Source organism: Talpa europaea (assembly GCF_964194135.1).
Source record: "Talpa europaea genome assembly, chromosome: 12".
Classification (NCBI taxonomy): domain Eukaryota; kingdom Metazoa; phylum Chordata; class Mammalia; order Eulipotyphla; family Talpidae; genus Talpa; species Talpa europaea.
Genome location: NC_140079.1, coordinates 43,379,324 through 43,396,234, shown reverse-complemented (window position 1 = coordinate 43,396,234; position 16,911 = coordinate 43,379,324).

The following is a 16,911-nucleotide window of genomic DNA, read 5'->3' as shown; positions in this document are numbered from 1 at the left end:
TTAGGATATGGGTTTGTGTTAGGGTTAGGGTTAGGATTTGGTTAGTGTTATATTTCGGGTTAGGGTTAGGTTCAGGGTTAGGAATTGGGATAGGTTTAGGGTTAGTGCTAGGATTAGGGTTAGGTTTCGGTTTAGAGTTAAGGTTAGTGTTATGTTTTGGGTTAGGGTTAGGGTTAAGGTTAGGTTTAGGATTTGGGTTGGGGTTAGGTTTAGGGTTAATTTTGGGTTAGTGTTAGGTTTTGGGTTAGTGTTAGTGTTAGGGTTAGGGTTACATTAGCTTTAGGTTTAGGGTTAGGGTTAGGGTTAGGATTTGGGTATGGGGTAGATTTAGCTTTAGGGTTACAATTTGGGTTAGGGTTAGGTTTTGGGTTTGGGTTAAGTTTGGGTTAGGGTTAGGATTTGGTTAGGGTTAGTGTAAGGGTTAGAGTTAGTGTTAGTGTTTGATTTTGTTTTAAGGTTAGGGTTAGGGTTAGCATGAGGGTTAGGGTTAGGGTTAGGATTTGGGTATGGGTTAGGTTTAGGGTTTTGGTTAGGTTTAGGGTTAGGGTTAGGATTTCGTTTAGGGTTAGGGTCAGGATATGGTTTAGGGTTAGGGTTAGTATTTGGTTTTGGGTTTGGTTTTGGGTTAGGGTAAAGGTTAGGATTTGAGTTAGGATTAGGGTTAGTGTTAGGGTTAATATTAGGTTTTGGGTTAGTGTTAGGGTGAGGTTTAGGGGTACATTTTGCTTTAGGTTTAGGGTTAGGGTTAGGTTTTGCATTTGGGTATGGGTGAGAGTTTGGATTTGGGTTAGGGTTGGGGTTTGGGTTAGGTTTAGGTTTAGATTTAGGATTTGGTTTAGGGTTAGGGTAATTTTAGAGTTAGTGTTAGTGTTAGGTTTTGTGTTAGGGTTAGTGTTAGGGTTACATTTAGTGTTAGGGTTAGGGTTATGCTTAGGGTTAGTATTTGGGTATTGGTTAGGGTTAGGCTAGGGTTAGGGTTAGGGTTATGATTTGGGTTAGGGATAGGGTTAGGTTTAGGATATGGGTTAGAGTTAGGGTTAGGGTTAGGATTTTGGTTAGGTTTAGGTTTAGGTTTAGGGTAGGTTAAGGGTTACGATTTGGCTTAGGGTTAGGGTTAGTCCTAGGGTTATTGTTAAGTTAAGGGTTAGAGTTAGGTATTGTTAGGTTTTGGGTTAGGGTTATTGTAACGTAGGGTTAGGATTTGGGTTAGGGTTAGGGTTAGAGTTAGGGTTAATGTTTGGTTTTGTGTTTGGGCTAGGGTTAGTGTTAGGGTTAGGGTTACGGTTAGAGTTAGAGTTAGGGTTAGAGTTAGATTTTGGGTTAGTGTTAGGGTTAGTTTAGCGTTATATTTAACTTTAGTTTTAGGGTTAGGTTTAGCATTTGGGTATGGATTAGAGTTAGGGTTAGGGTTAGGGTTAGGTTTAGCGTTAGGGTTTGGGTTTGGGTTAGTGTTAGGATTTGGGTATGTGTTAGGGTTAGGTTATGGGTTGGGGTTAGGATTTGGGTTAGGGTTAGGGTTAGGGTTAGGTTATGGGTTGGGTTTAGGGTTTGGGTTAGTATTAGGATTTTGGTTAGGGTTAGGATTTGGATTAGGGTTAGGTTTAGTGTTAGGTTTTGGGATAGGTTTAGGGTTAGGATATGGGTTAGGATTAGAGTTAGGGTTAGAGTTAGGGTTAGTGTTAGGCTTGGGTTTATCGTTTTGTTTAGTGTTAGGGTTTGGATTCGGGTTAGGGTTAGATTTAGTGTTAGGGTTAGGATTTGGATTCGGGTTAAGGTAAGTTTTAGAGTTAGTGTTAGTGTTAGGTTTTGGGTTGGGTTAGTGTTAGGGTTCCATTTAGCATTATGATTTGGGTTAGGGTTAGGTTTAGGATTTCCATATGGGTTATGGTTAGGGTTATGGTTAGGGTTATGATTTCGGTTAGGGTTACGGTTAGGGTTAGGTTTAGGGTATGGGTTAGGGTTAGGGTCGGGTTAGGTTTAGGGTTGGTGTTAGGATTTTTGTTAGGGTTAGGTTTAGGGTTAGGGTTAGGTTAGGGTGAGTATTAGGGTTAGGGTTAGAGTTAGGGTTAGTGCTATGTTTTGGGTTAGGGTTAGGGTTAGGGTTAGTATTTGGTTAGGGTTAGGTTTAGGTTTAGGGTTTGGATTTGGGTTAGGGTTTGGGTATGGTTAGGCTTAGGGTTAGGGTTAGGATAAGGGTTAGGGTTAGGGTAAGGGTTAGAGTTAGTGTTAGTGTTAGGTTTTGGGTTAGGGTTAGCGTTAGGGTTAGGGTTAGGATTTGGGTGAGGGTTAGGGTTAGCGTTAGAGTTCGTGTTAGTGTTAGGTTTTGGGTTAGGGTAAGGGTTAGTGTTATTGTTAGGTTTAGCGTTAGTTTTAGGGTTAGAGTTAGGATTAGTGTTAGGTTTTGGGGAAGGGTTAGGGTTAGGCTTAGGTTTAGTGTTAGGGTTAGTGTTAGGGTTAGGATTCGGCTTAGGTTTAGGATTTGGGTTAGGGTTAGGTTTTCCGTTCAGGTTAGGGTTAGGGTGACAATTATCGTAAGGGTTAGGTTTAGGGTTAGGGTTAGGATTTGGGTTAGTTTTAGGGTTAGGGTTAGGAAATGGATTAGGGTTAGGGTTCGGGTTAGGATTTTGGATAGGGTTAGGTTTATGGTTAGGGTTAGGGTTAGGGTTAGGGTTAGGGTTAGGTTTAGAGTTAGGGTTAGTGTTAGGTTTCGGGTTAGGTTTAGGGTTAGGGATAGGGTTGGTTTAGGGTTGGTGTTAGGGTTCGTGTTAGGATTTGGGTTAGGGTTAGGGTAAGGGTTAGTGTTAGTGTTAGTGTTAGGTTTTGGGTTAATGTTAGGGTAAGGGTTAGGGTTAGGTTTAGGGTTTGGATTTGGGTTAGGGTTAGGGTTAGGGTTAGGATTTTGGTTAGATTTAGTTTTAGGGTTAGGTTTAGGTTTAGGGTTAGTATTTGGGTTAGGGTTAGGATTACTGCTAGGGTTAGGGTTAGGTTAGGGTTAGAGTTAGGGTTAGTGTTAGATTTTTGGTTAGGCTTACGGTTAAGGTTAGGGTTAGTATTTGGATTAGGGTTAGGGTTAGGATATGGATTAGGGTTAGGTTTAGGGTTAGAATTAGGGTTAGTGTTAGGCTTTGGATTAGGGTTAGGGTTAGTCTTAGGTTTAGTGTTAGGGTTAGTTTTAGGGTTAGGGTTCGGGTTAGGTTTAGGATTTGGTTTACGGTTATGGTTTGGGTTTGGGTTAGGGTTAGGATATTGGTTAGGGTTAGGTTTAGGGTTAGGGTTAGGGTTAGGATTTAGATTAGGGTTAGTGTTAGTGTTAGGGTTGGGATATGGGTTAGGGTTATGGTTAGGGTAAGAGTTAGGGTTAGAGTTAGTGTCAGTGTTAGGTTTTGGGTTAGGGTTAGGGTTAGGATTTGGGTAGGGTTGGGGTTAGGGTTACGGTCAGGGCTTGGATTTGGGTTAGTGTTAGGGTAAGGGTTAGAGTTAGTGTTTGTGTTAGGTTTTGGGTTAGGATTAGGGTTAGGGTTAGGGTTAGAGTTAGGGTTTGTGTTAGGTTTTGGGTTAGTGTTAGGGTTAGGGTTAGGATTACGTTTAGCTTTAGGTTTAGGGTTAGGGTTTTGGTTAGGATTTGGGTATATGTTAAGTTGGGTTTAGGGTTAGGATTTGTTTTAACATTACGGTTCTGGTTAGGGTTAGGATTTGGGTTAGGGTTAGGGATAGAGTTAGGATTTGGGTTATCGTTAGGGTAAGGGTTAGAGTTAGTGTTAGTGTTAGGTTTTGGGTTAAGTTTAGGGTTAATGTTAGGTTTAGCGTTAGGGTTAGTGTTAAGATTAGGGTTCGGGTTAGGGTTAAGTATTTTGGTTAGGGCTAGGGTTAATGTTAGGGTCAGTGGTAGCATTTGGATTAGGGTTAGGGTAAGGGTTAGAGTTAGTTTTAGTGTTAGGTTTTGGGTTAGGGTTAGTGTTAGGGTTCCGTTTAGCGTTAGGGTTAGGATTTGGGAATGGGTTATGGTTAGGGTGAGGGTTAGAGTTAGGGTTTTGATTTGGCTTAGGGTTAGGGTTAGGTTTAGTGTTAGGATATTGGTTAGGGTTAGGGTTAGGATTTTGGTTAGGGATAGGGTAAGGGTTAAGATTTGGATGAGAGTTAGTGTTACGGTTAAGGTTAGGGATAGGATATGGTTTAGGGTTACGGTTAGGGTTAAGTTAGGGTTATAGTTATGGTTATTGTTAGGTTTTCAGTTAGGTTTAGGGTTAGGTCTAGGGTTAGGGTTTGGGTTAGTGTTCGGGTTAGCGTTAGGTTTAGGGTTAGAATTTGTGTTAGGGTTAGGGTAGGGTTAGATTTAGTGTTAGTGTTAGGTTTTGGATTAGGGTGAGGGTTAGGCTAGGTTTAACGTTAGGGTTAGGGTTAGGGTTAGTGTTAATATTTGGGTTTTGGTAGGTTTAGGGTAAGGTTTAGGGTTAGGGTTAGTGTTAGGATTTTGGTTAGGGTTAGGTGTAGGTTTAGTGTTAGGTTTAGGGATTGGATTTGTGATAGGGTTAGGTTTATGGCTAGGCTTAGTGATAGGGTTAGGATATGGGTTAGGATTAGGGTTAGAGTTAGGGTTAGTGTTAGATCTTGTCTCAGGGTTAGGGTTAAGATTAGGTTTAGTGTTAGGGTTAGTGTTAGGGTTAGTGTTAGGGTTAGGGTTCAGGTTAGGGTTAGGGTTTGGGTTAAGTTTAGGGTTAGGGTTAGGATTAGGATTTGGAATAGGGTTAGGGTAAGTGTTAGAGTTAGTGTTAGTGTTAGGTTTTCGGTTAGGGTTAGGGTTAGGGTTTCGTTTAGCGTTAGGTTTAGGGTTAGGATTAGTATTTTGGTAGGTTATGGTTATGGTTAGGGTTAGGGTTATGATTTGGGTTAAGGTTAGGTTTAGGGTTAAGGTTAGGATATGGGTTAGGGTTGGGGTTAGGGTTTGAGTTAGGATTTTGGTTAGGGTTAGTTTAGGGTTAGTGTTAGGGTTAGGATTTGGATTAGGGTTAGTGTTAGGGTTAGGGTTAAGGTTAGGATTTTGGTTTAGGTTTAGATTTAGGGTTACAGTTAGGTTTAGGGTATGGATTTGGAATAGGGTTAGGCTTATGGTTATGCTTAGTGTTAGGGTTAGGATGTGGTTTAGGGTTAGGGTAAGGGTTAGAGTTAGTGTTAGTGTTAGATTTTGGGTTAGGGTTAAGGTTAGGGTTAGGTTTAGCGTTCAGGTTATTTTTAGGGTTAAGGTTAGTATTTGGGTTGGGTTAGGTTTAGGGTAAATGTTAGGGTTCGTGTTAGGTTTAGGGTTAGGATTTGTGTTAGGGTTAGGTTTAGGGTTAGGGTTAGGATATGGGTTAGTGTTAGGGTTAGTGTTAGGATTTTGGTTAGTGTTATATTTCAGGTTAGGGTTAGGTTCAGGGTTATGAATTGGGATAGGTTTAGGGTTAGTGCTAGGATTAGGGTTAGGTTTCGGTTTAGAGTTAAGGTTAGTGTTAGGTTTTGGGTTAGGGTTAGGGTTAAGATTAGGTTTAGGATTTGGGTTCGAGTTAGGTTTAGGGTTAGATTTAGTGTTAGTGTTAGGTTTTGGGTTAGTGTTAGTGTTAGGGTTAGGGTTACATTTAGCTTTAGGTTTAGGGTTAGGGTTAGGGTTAGGATTTGGGTTAGGGTTAGTGTTAGGGTTACATTTAGCGTTAGGGTTAGGGTTACGCTTAGGGTTAGTATTTGGGTATTGGTTAGGGTTAGGGTAGTTTTAGGGTTAGGGTTATGATTTGGGTTAGGGATAGGGTTAAGGTTAGTATATGGGTTAGGGTTAGGGTTAGGTTTAGGATTTTGGTTAGGTTTAGGTTTAGGTTTAGGGTAGGTTAAGGGTTACGATTTGGCTTAGGGTTAGGGTTAGTCCTTGGGTTATTGTTAAGTTAAGGGTTAGAGTTAGGTATTGTTAGGTTTTGGGTTAGGGTTAGTGTAATGTAGGGTTAGGATTTGGGTTAGGGTTAGGGTTAGAGTTAGGGTTAGTGTTTGGTTTTGGGTTTGGGTTAGGGTTAGTGTTAGGGTTAGGATTTGGGTTAAGGTTATGGTTAGAGTTAGAGGTAGGGTTAGAGTTAGATTTTGGGTTAGTGTTAGGGCTAGTTTTAGGGTTATATTTAACTTTAGTTTTAGGGTTAGGGTTAGGTTTAGCATTTGGGTATGGATTAGAGTTAGGGCTAGGGTTAGGGTTAGTGTTAGGGTTAGGGTGAGCATTAGGGTTTTGGTTAGGGTTAGTGTTAGGATTTGGGTATGTGTTAGGGTTAGGGTTAGGGTTGGGGTTAGGATTTGGGTTAGGGTTATGGTTAGGGTTAGTGTATGGGTTGGGTTTAGGGTTTGGGTTAGTGTTAGGATTTTGGTTAGGATTAGGATTTGGATTAGGGTTAGGTTTAGTGTTAGGTTTTGGGATAGGGTTAGGGTTAGGATATTGGTTAGGCTTAGGTTTAGGTTTAGGGTTAGGGTTAGCATTTGGATTAGGGTTAGTGTTAGGCTTAGGGTTAGGATATGGGTTAGGTTTATGGTTAGGGTAAGAGTTAGGGTTAGAGTTATGTCAGTGTTAGGTTTTGGGTTAGGGTTAGGGTTAGGGTTAGGATTTGTGTTAGGGTTGGGGTTAGGGTTACGGTCAGGGTTTGGATTTGGGTTAGTGTTAGGGTAAGGGTTAAAGTTAGTGTTTGTGTTAGGTTTTGGGTTAGGATTAGGGTTAGGGTTAGATATTGGGATAGGTTTAGGGTTAAGGTTAGGGTTAGGATAAGGGTTAGGTTTAGGGTTAGTGTTAGGGTTAGGATTTTGGTTAGTGTTAGGTTTAGTGTTAGGGTTAGGTTTTGGGTTAGGTTTAGGTTTAGGGTTAGGATTTGGGTTAGGGTTAGTGCTAGGTTTAGGGTTAGGTTTAGGGTTAGAGTTAGGGTTAGTGTTAGGTTTTGGGTTAGTGTTAGCTTTAAGTTTAGGCTTAGAGTTTGGGTTAGGGTTAGGTTTAGGTTTAGGGTTAGAGTAAGTGTTAGTGTTATGTTTTGGGTTAATGTTAGAGTTAGGGTTAGAGTTATATTTAGCTTTAGGTTTAGGCTTTGGATTAGGATTTGGGTATGGGTTAGAGTTAGGTTTTGGGTCAGTATTTGGGTTAGGGTAAGGGTTCGGGTTAGGGGTAGGATTTGGGTTAGGGTTGGCGTTCGGGTTAGGATTACGGTTATAATTAGGCTTAGGTTTAGTGTAAGGGTTAGAGTTAGTGTTAGTTTTCGGTTTTGGGTTAGGGTTAGGGTTAGGTTTCGCTTTAGGACAAAGGTTAGGGTTAGGGTTAGTGTTAGGATATGGGTTAGGGTTAGGGTTAGGATTAGGATTTTGGTTAGGGTTAGGATTAGGGTTAGGGTTAGGATATGTGTTAGGGTTAGGGTTAAGGTTAGGGATAGGTTTAGGGTTATGGTTAGGATTAGGGTTAGTATTTGGGTTAGGGTTAGTGTTACTGCTAGGGTTAGGGTTAGTTTAGGTTAGAGTTAGGGTTAGTGTTAGGTTTTGGGTTAGGGTTAGGGTTAGGTTTAGGTTAGAGTTAGGGTTAGTGTTAGGTTTTGGGTTAGGGTTAGGGTTAGGATTTGGGTTAGGGTTAGGGTTAGGGTTACTTTTAGCTTTAGGTTTAGGGTTAGGGTTTTGGTTAGGATTTGGGTATATGTTAAGTTGGGTTTAGGGTTAGGATTTGGGTTAACGTTACAGTTCCAGTTAGGGTTAGGATTTGGGTTAGGGTTAGGGATAGGGTTAGGATTTGGGTTATCGTTAGGGTAAGGGTTAGAGTTAGTGTTAGTGTTAGGTTTTAGGTTAAGTTTAGGGTTAGGGTTAGGTTTAGTGTTAGGGTTAGTGTTAGGATTAGGGTTTGGGTTAGGGTTAGGATTTTGGTTAGGGTAGGGTTAATGTTAGGGTCAGTGGTAGCATTTGGATTAGGGTTAGGGTAAGGGTTAGAGTTAGTTTTAGTGTTAGGTTTTGGGTTAGGGTTAGTGTTAGGGTTCCGTTTAGCATTAGGGTTAGGATTTGGGAATGGGTTATGGTTAGGTGAGGGTTAGAGTTAGGGTTATGTTTTGGCTTAGGGTTATGGTTAGGTTTAGTGTTAGGATATGGGTTAAGTTTAGGGTTAGGATTTTGGTTAATGTTAGGGTAAAGGTTAAGATTTGGATTAGAGTTAGTGTTTGGGTTAAGGTTAGGGATAGGATATGGTTTAGGGTTACGATTAGGGTTAAGTTAGGGTTATAGTTAGGGTTATTGTTAGGTTTTGGGTTAGGTTTTAGGGTTAGGTCTAGGTTTTGGGTTTGGGTTAGTGTTCGGGTTAGTGTTAGGTTTAGGGTTAGAATTTGTGGTAGGGTTAGGGTAGGGTTAGAGTTAGTGTTAGTGTTAGGTTTTGGATTAGGCTGAGGGTTAGGCTAGGTTTAACGTTAGGGTTAGGGTTAGGGTTAGTGTTAATATTTGGGTTTTGGAAGGTTTAGGGTAAGGTTTAGGGTTAGGGTTATGGTTAGGGATTGGATTTGTGATAGGGTTAGGTTTATGGTTAGGCTTAGTGATAGGGTTAGGATATGGGTTAGGGTTAGGGTTAGAGTTAGGGTTAGTGTTAGATCTTGTCTCAGGGTTAGGGTTAAGGTTAGGTTTAGCGTTAGGGTTAGTGTTAGGGTTAGGGTTCGGGTTAGGGTTTGAGTTAAGTTTAGGGTTAGGGTTAGGAGTTGGATTAGGTTTAGGGTAAGGGTTAGAGTTAGTGTTAGTGTTAGGTTTTCGGTTAGGGTTAGGGTTTTGTTTAGCGTTAGGTTTAGGATTAGGGTTAGGATTAGTATTTTGGTAGGTTATGTTTAGGGTTAGGGTTAGGGTTATGATTTGGGTTAAGGTTAGGTTTAGGGTTAGGGTTAGGATATGGGTTAGGGTTTGGTTTAGGGTTTGAGTTAGGATTTTGGTTAGGGTTAGGTTTAGGGTTAGTGTTAGGGTTAGGATTTGGATTAGGGTTAGTGTTAGTGTTAGGGTTAAGGTTAGGATTTTGGTTTAGGTTTAGATTTAGGGTTACAGTTAGATTTAGGGTATGGATTTGGAATAGGGTTAGTCTTATGGTTATGCTTAATGTTAGGGTTAGGATGTGGTTTAGGGTTAGGGTAAGTTTTAGAGTTAGTGTTAGTGTTAGGTTTTGGGTTAGGGTTAAGGTTAGGGTTAGGTTTAGAGTTCGGGTTATTTTTAGGATTAAGGTTAGTATTTGGGTTGGGTTAGGTTTAGGGTAAGTGTTAGGGTTCGGATTAGGTTTAGGGTTAGGTTTTGTGTTAGGGTTAGGTTTAGGGTTAGCGTTAGGGTATTCTTCTTCGCATTGTACTTATTCCTCACTTTCTTCTTCTTCTTCTTCTTCTTTATATTTTATATTAAATATATTTATATATCATATATCATATAATATATTATACTATTATATTATGTATTATAATATATATCATATATCATATAATGTATTATACTCTTTATCATATATTATAATATATAATGTATAATATAATATGTAATATGATATATGTATTTAATATAATATAATATATAATAAATTATATCATATATCATACTATAATATATATCATTATATAATATATTATATACATAATATACTGTGATATAATATATTATAATATTATATTATTTATTATATATTATAATATATAATATAATATATAATATGATATATGATATATGCTATATAATATATATTATATTATATATCATATAATCTATCACATATATTATGTATATATAATATAAATATTATATATAATATTATATATATATCACAGAGGACACACATATGTGTATATAAATATATATAATGTATAAATATATATAATATATGCCACAGAGGGCATGAACCACAGAGGGCAACCGTGGTTGTAAACCTATCATAGGATTTCACATCAGAAGGAAGTTGTCCAGTGTTATAAAGAGCAAAATAAGTGTACCTCAAGGCAGTCTACATAGGTCATGACTTCGCTTCCCACCTGTATATTCAACATATTTTGGGATGGTGGAGGTAGCCTCCTCAAGACAGAGAGTTCTTGTTCCCCTTATTCCTTGTGATTCATTAATTTCATTTTAATACATCCATGAATAAAACAGACTTCCTATATCATCTCTTTTTTCCTTAGCATTCCAGAATCTGTCTTATAATTCCCCCTCTCCCTCTCCCTCCATCCCCCTCTATTTCTCTTCCTCTCTTTCTCTCTCACATGCACACACACACGCACATACATACACACACACTATGAGGTTTTATTGATACCAGGCTTTCATACCTTTTCCCCCAAACACTACCGATTATGAAAACAACAAATACAAGGCACACTGTGAACACAAATAATGTTTTCCTGTGGAATGTAGATATAGTAACCACTTCCAGCAGGTAGCTTATGAACATATAAGATGTGACTACATTTGGCTATTACCATTCCATGCCCACTATTTAAATTAACAAAAGATATTGATTGATAGAAGAAAGAGAGAGACAAATGAAATGGACATGAGGACTAAATTTGACAACTCAGGTGCCTTTGAGAGATTGTAATGAGGAGAAATCTTCCTTGGTTCTGGCAGCTCCCAACCCCAGTTATACCAATTTTCAGAAGAACTAATAATCAAGTAAAAAAACAACTTATCCTAAAGAGAAAGGAGCAAACTTATTGATTTCAGGATACCTTAGTAATTAGTCCACTGGAAAATCTGAGCAAAGAAAAAAAAATCATGAAAGAAAATATACATATAGAATTCAAGTGGGGGAGGGCCTCCCCGGTGGTGCAGTGGTTGAGCACTGTGTTGCGAAGCTGCCCGCAGCTGCAGCGCCGGTTTGATCCCCGTCTGCTCCCCGGCCACCAGAGGAGGGTCCCACATGGTGCGCAGACCTCTCCTGCCGCCCGATGCTCCCCTCAGCAGTGTACATCGTCACTCTGCCTGTTCTGCTCTCCTCTCTGGCTCTGGTGAATTCTCTCACCCTCCCGCGCTTCTGACTGTACCCAGTGCTTGTATAAATAAATAAATAAATCTTTAAAAAAAAAAAGAATACAAGTGGGGGAATTTTATGGCATGATAGCAGACTTCTCTAAAAGGCATTGAATGCAGTGCTTTTGAAATCAGAAAATGGAATTTTAATGTCAGGTCTATAACATAATGGTATTTGGCACTGGAAAGCCAAACAATCCATTCTAAAGGTCCATGTCTTCACCCAACTTCTGGGGAGGAGGTATCCATACTCAGTAGTATAGGATTTAATCAATATATGTGGAGGGTGACACAGCACCTTAAGTTATTAAATGATTGGTTATCACTGATGAGGAGAGGAGGCTATTTATTTTTCATGTTGTCAAATATCTCAGTTATTTCTATACCACTTGGTCTCCAAAACTATAGCTTTATTTTAGTTCCTTGCCAACTTTACCAACACAGGCTGACAAATTTCTAGCCAATATCTACAATCATTCATAGATATCTCTCTATATTTTAAAGTTGATCCTTAAACTCCTGCTGACTTATTCTCACAATTACTTTACAATGGATAATGAGGTTGAAATATCACACCTTCAAACACTAGGATCCACTCTCCATCACCCATTTACCAATTTACCCTTTTGCTACACATCTTCTCTTTCAGATAGCTTGCCTCACATTCATGAACCCTTCATTATTTCTTATTATTATTAACAAAAATATCAGACACTTCTTTGTGCACTTAACTTCAATGTAGGAGCTATCATTTTCTATTTTTTATGCAAGCCATGTCTTTTTTCTAAGGTAATCTGAGTGATTTGAAATATGAAGCAATGTTTTACATACTCACTACACCACTCTTCCCCCAACCCATTTTTTCTAGGAATAGTTGCTGAATGAACATGTATTCATGAACTTAAGAAAGAATGTAGTTTAACTAAAATTGCCAATGAAGAGTGTAAGAAGAGAAGCAGGAAAATGATGAAACAGTGTGCAGGTCACAAAAATGGAAAGTTTTCGATATATTGCAATCAAGAACCATCAAGGGGTCAGAGTATAGTTTATAAGAAATTAAATAGAATAAACTAATAAAGTAAATATCAGTGTGCAAAACACAGCATAAACATTTATAGAAAATCATTTCAGAGTTCACTGCAGCAAATAAAAGAATAACTTTAAAAGATTAGTGTCTGTTAACAATCAAAAAGTGATATGAACCTAAGAGCACTACAGAGGATCCAGGTTTCAGAGAAAAGACTTCAGCCAATGTGTGTGCTGAAATCTTTACAGACTCAGGTCCCACACTGACAGAGCTGTTATTGATATACTTTCTCAACATGGTATTTCCCTCAGACCCCTGAACTTGTTACTCCAGTTCCTGTTCCATGTGTATATGACATCACACTTGTTCTTATTATGGCCCATTAGTGAATGAGGAAGGCCCTTTACTCATTTTTCTTCATGGTATTATTTCCTTTGCTATTCCTTGGCTGTAGGATTTGTATTCTAAGAAGCACATGGGTTCCTTTTCTGTTCCTCATCCATTGTGCAAAGGCCTCTCCAGTCCATACCCTATGAAATCTGCACTTGCCTCAACAATCTAGCCCTCTTTTTCATATGAATTATCATTGAAGATACTATGTTATGCACACATTATTTCATTGCACCCTGTCTTGTCTATTATATGTAACAGCCAAATCAGCAGTGATTACATTCATTTTGTTCAATTTTATGTATTTTTTAATGTTGTGCACTTATATGGAAAAAATTACAAGGAAATAATATTAAATGAAAAAATAGAATGACAGGAAAATCATTAATGTAGTGGAATTACAACAAATGCATTAAATAAAATTGAACAAAAATATAGTAGCCAGTTGGAAAGAAATATATTAAATAAAAATTAATCATATCAATATTTATTTTTTATTCATCAGAAAAGGAAAAAAATAAACATTTCACATTCCACATTCCTTTACTCATACTCTATGTATTCCACAAAGATGGAAGAAATAATTGCTATTTTTAAAAATGTTGTATTTTTGTTGTCTTGATTGTGTTTTGCTGCTGTGCAGAAACCATTTAGTTTGATGTAGTACCATATGTTGATTTTTGATTTTGTGCTTTACATTTTTGGTATCATATAATAATGACCAAGACCAAAGTCAGAAACTTCTAAATAGACATTTTTCTAAAGACTTACAAATGTCCAACAGTATATCAGACAATGTTCAACATCACTAATAATCAGAAGAATGCAAATCCAAATCACAATGGGATATTACCTCATACCTGCTAGCATGATTATCATCAAGAAAATAAGATATGAGTGGGGCTGGATGTGAAGAAAACCCTTATGTAGTGTGGATGGGAATGTAAGCTGGTTCAGTCACTATAAAACAGCATAGCAATTCCGTCAAAACAATACACCTGCCATGTGATACAGAAATTGTATATGTGTAGACACATCAGTACGGTAAATTAAAAATGATCTATGCAATCTTATATTTACAACAGTATTATTTACAATAACCAGGATACAGAACCAACTTAAATTTTCAACAACCCATGGATAAAGACATGATTTTATATATACATTAATATTATTCAGCTATGAGAATGACACCCTCTCAGGTACAATAACATGTAAAAATTGTGGGTATTATACTGATTCTGAAACATTAAAACTAATACTGTATAATAACACATATATGCAATGTGAAAAAACAGAGATCTAAATGGTGGTTACAAGGGGTTGCAGGTGGGAGAGTTAGGGAGATGTGCTTAAGATGTAAACTTAGAACTCAAAGGTCAATACATCCTGGAAATCTAAAGCACAGCATAGTGTTGATAGTCTACAGTGTTTTATTATAATTTTCAAGGCACTAAGAGACTATATCTTAATTTTTCTTGACACAAAAAAGAAATAATAATAAGTAACATGATAAAGTTGTTAACTAACATTACAATGGTAATCATAAAACAATAGATAAATGTTATCCTCTAACTTACATAATGTTATCAATATTATCTCGATAAAAAAGGACCTAATCACAAAAGTCAGAATTTTAGCAAAAAGAATAACAATGTGAAATAAGGAGACAGTAGATATAAAAACAAATAATAACAATTAAGCTTACAAGAAGATATTTTATCTTTAAAATACACAGGGACACTCTACATGATTGAATGAAAGATGATCACACACAATTTTTAAACTTTCAAACAACCTCAAACAGTCCATACAGCTAAAAGAATTACATGCAACACAACAAAGTTACAAGAAGATGTGGTACATATATACCATGGAATATTACTCAGCATTCAAAAAAGATAAACACATGCAATTTGCAGCAACATGGATGGCGCTGGAAGGGATCATGCTCAGCGAAATAAGCCAGAAAGAAAAAGAAAAATACCGGATGGTCTCACTCATAGCAGGAATCTAGAAAACTTAAATAAGGGACCAGGAAAATGAATAACTATAAGAAAGTGAAAATCAAAATCAACAAAAAACTATGAACCAGAGACACTTTTAGGGGGGCGGGGGTGGGAGGGGAGGGATTGGGGTCAGAATGGGGGGGCTGCAATTGTATGGGGAATATAACAATAAAATTTATTTAAAAAAAAGAAAAGAAATTATTCCAGTTTTTTTGAAAGTGTGCTATCAAAAGCAATTATAAAATTCAGGCTCCAGGATAAATATTCTGTGTAAAGGACTTGAACAATTTACAAGAGAGAAAGTAAAATTCTAATGAATTCAATAATATGGAGTATCAGAATAATGGAATAATCACAAAGTGAAACTAGTTTTCCCTATTGGCTTATTAAAAACATTTAGTTTTTATTTGAATAAGTGAGAGAAGATGCTGTGAATTATGTCTCATGAAGTGCTTTACTTGGTAATGTCTATCTTTATCAATCTGGATCTTTCTAATAAATAAACTTTTGTTCAGTCATATACACAGATTCATGAATATTAAAAGAAATCACCTTTAATTCGACACACATTCTCTACATACCTAATACGCTGATCCCCTACTTCTCCTAATGGAAAAGGTCCTTAGATTTTTCCAATTTTACTGAAAGCACTTTAAGTCTCCCATAGCTTCTTTTGACTCATATAAATGGACTTTTGTTACTACTGCTTGTCAACAATGAGATGGATAGTTCTTTAACAAATCAAACTAATTAGATAAAAACTAGTCAACCAAGGCTGCCAGGTGACTTCTAAATTTTCTGTTTTCAGTCTCTTTGAATCTTTCTTGAAGTACCCCCTGAATTCTGACTTTGTAATTTGGAACACTGCCTGTCATATGGCTGCAACAGGCTTCAGGTCTGCAGTGGCAGGAAGACACAATCTTGAGAGCATTTGTGTTTAGGACTTTAAAACACTGGACACTGTTTCAGGTGAGGTAAACAGCCATTTGTGGCCTGAGTAACTCTTTGTTTATGCCTAGTTTGTAAAATAAATCCCATTGTTGTTGTTTTCTGAATTGAGTATCTTGCAATTGTGTGCATGGGGAAGAATGCAGACAGTGACAAGTAAACTATTTGGGCAGTGTCTTTGGCCAGTTTTAGTGCCTCTTGCTGCCCAGTGTCATAAACATGCATTGTTTTATAATGATGAACACCCGGGACTTGCATATAGTTATAATGTGATGTTATTTCTATAAAACATTATAAAAAACTGATTAGAAGAGCAAAAATTATATGCATATTTTTATAAGACCACAGATTTTAAAAGAATTCAAACTATAGTTTATGACATTTAAACCAGCCTTCCTATATCTCTAAATCACAAGCAACATCTTAAATCAATATTCCCTCAAAAAACAAAATCTAGTGTTCAGAGATGATGGTGGCAAGTGAAGACATAGTGGTCACCCCCTCCATATATTTGTTATGTTAACTCAACCAGGAGATCCATCGTGCCTGTTCAGACACCTTTACTTGTGATATGGTGACATATTGTGGAGCTGGGCTTCTGGGTTCTATTCCATTCACTGGTATCCTTTACTCATACTCTAATATAGTACCAAGACATGAAGATCCCTCAGCTTGGAAAAATAAAATGTTTTACACCTGTGCATCGCACCTCACTGTTGTATTTTTATCATCATCATCATCATCATCATCATCATCACCATCATTATCACCACATCCTTATTACTGTGCACTCCTAGGAGTAATCCTTAGTTTTTTTCTTACCATGAGTCACCTCAAGTCGACAACTTCAGTGATATGCACTCTGGCCACAACCATGGCCATCCCTTCCTCTATAGTCTGATAAACAAAGACCTAAAGGGCCTCTGGAAAAACTATTTTGGATGGCAGCTACCTAAGGACCAAAAAGCTGGGACTCAAGATGTGCCTATAATGGCAAGGCACAAAGCCACAGAGCCTGAATTGTTATTCTCTGATCAGATGGTGGAAGTCAAACTTGTATCTCATCTTTTCTTGCTGTATATTAAATTTATCTGAATTCAACTTCTCGTCACATTTAGTAACTCCATTAAATTTCTATTCTGTTTATAGACAGTTTTTAATTTTTATTGATTTTCATATATTCCCCAAAGTTTTTTTTCCCCAATTACCCCAGAAATGTTTTGAATTTCCACATATTTCATGGAACAGCTTAGATTTCTTAAAAATTAGCTCTCAAATAAATGCATCATGCCAGCTATTTTTTACTATTTATTCCTGAAATAATAGTCAAGAGTTTCATTGCTCATAAGAAAACTATACTTTAACTAGGTTCAATTATATAATTTAATTGTGGAGGAAAATAAGAAACTTCATTTTCCATTGGGACTTATTTTTTTATTACATCATCACCTAAACTACTCTTCCTGATAATGTACACATTTAAACTGTCCTCTCTAAGTCTCAATCTGTTGACAATGCTGCTGTTGGCTAGGAGGCAGCTGC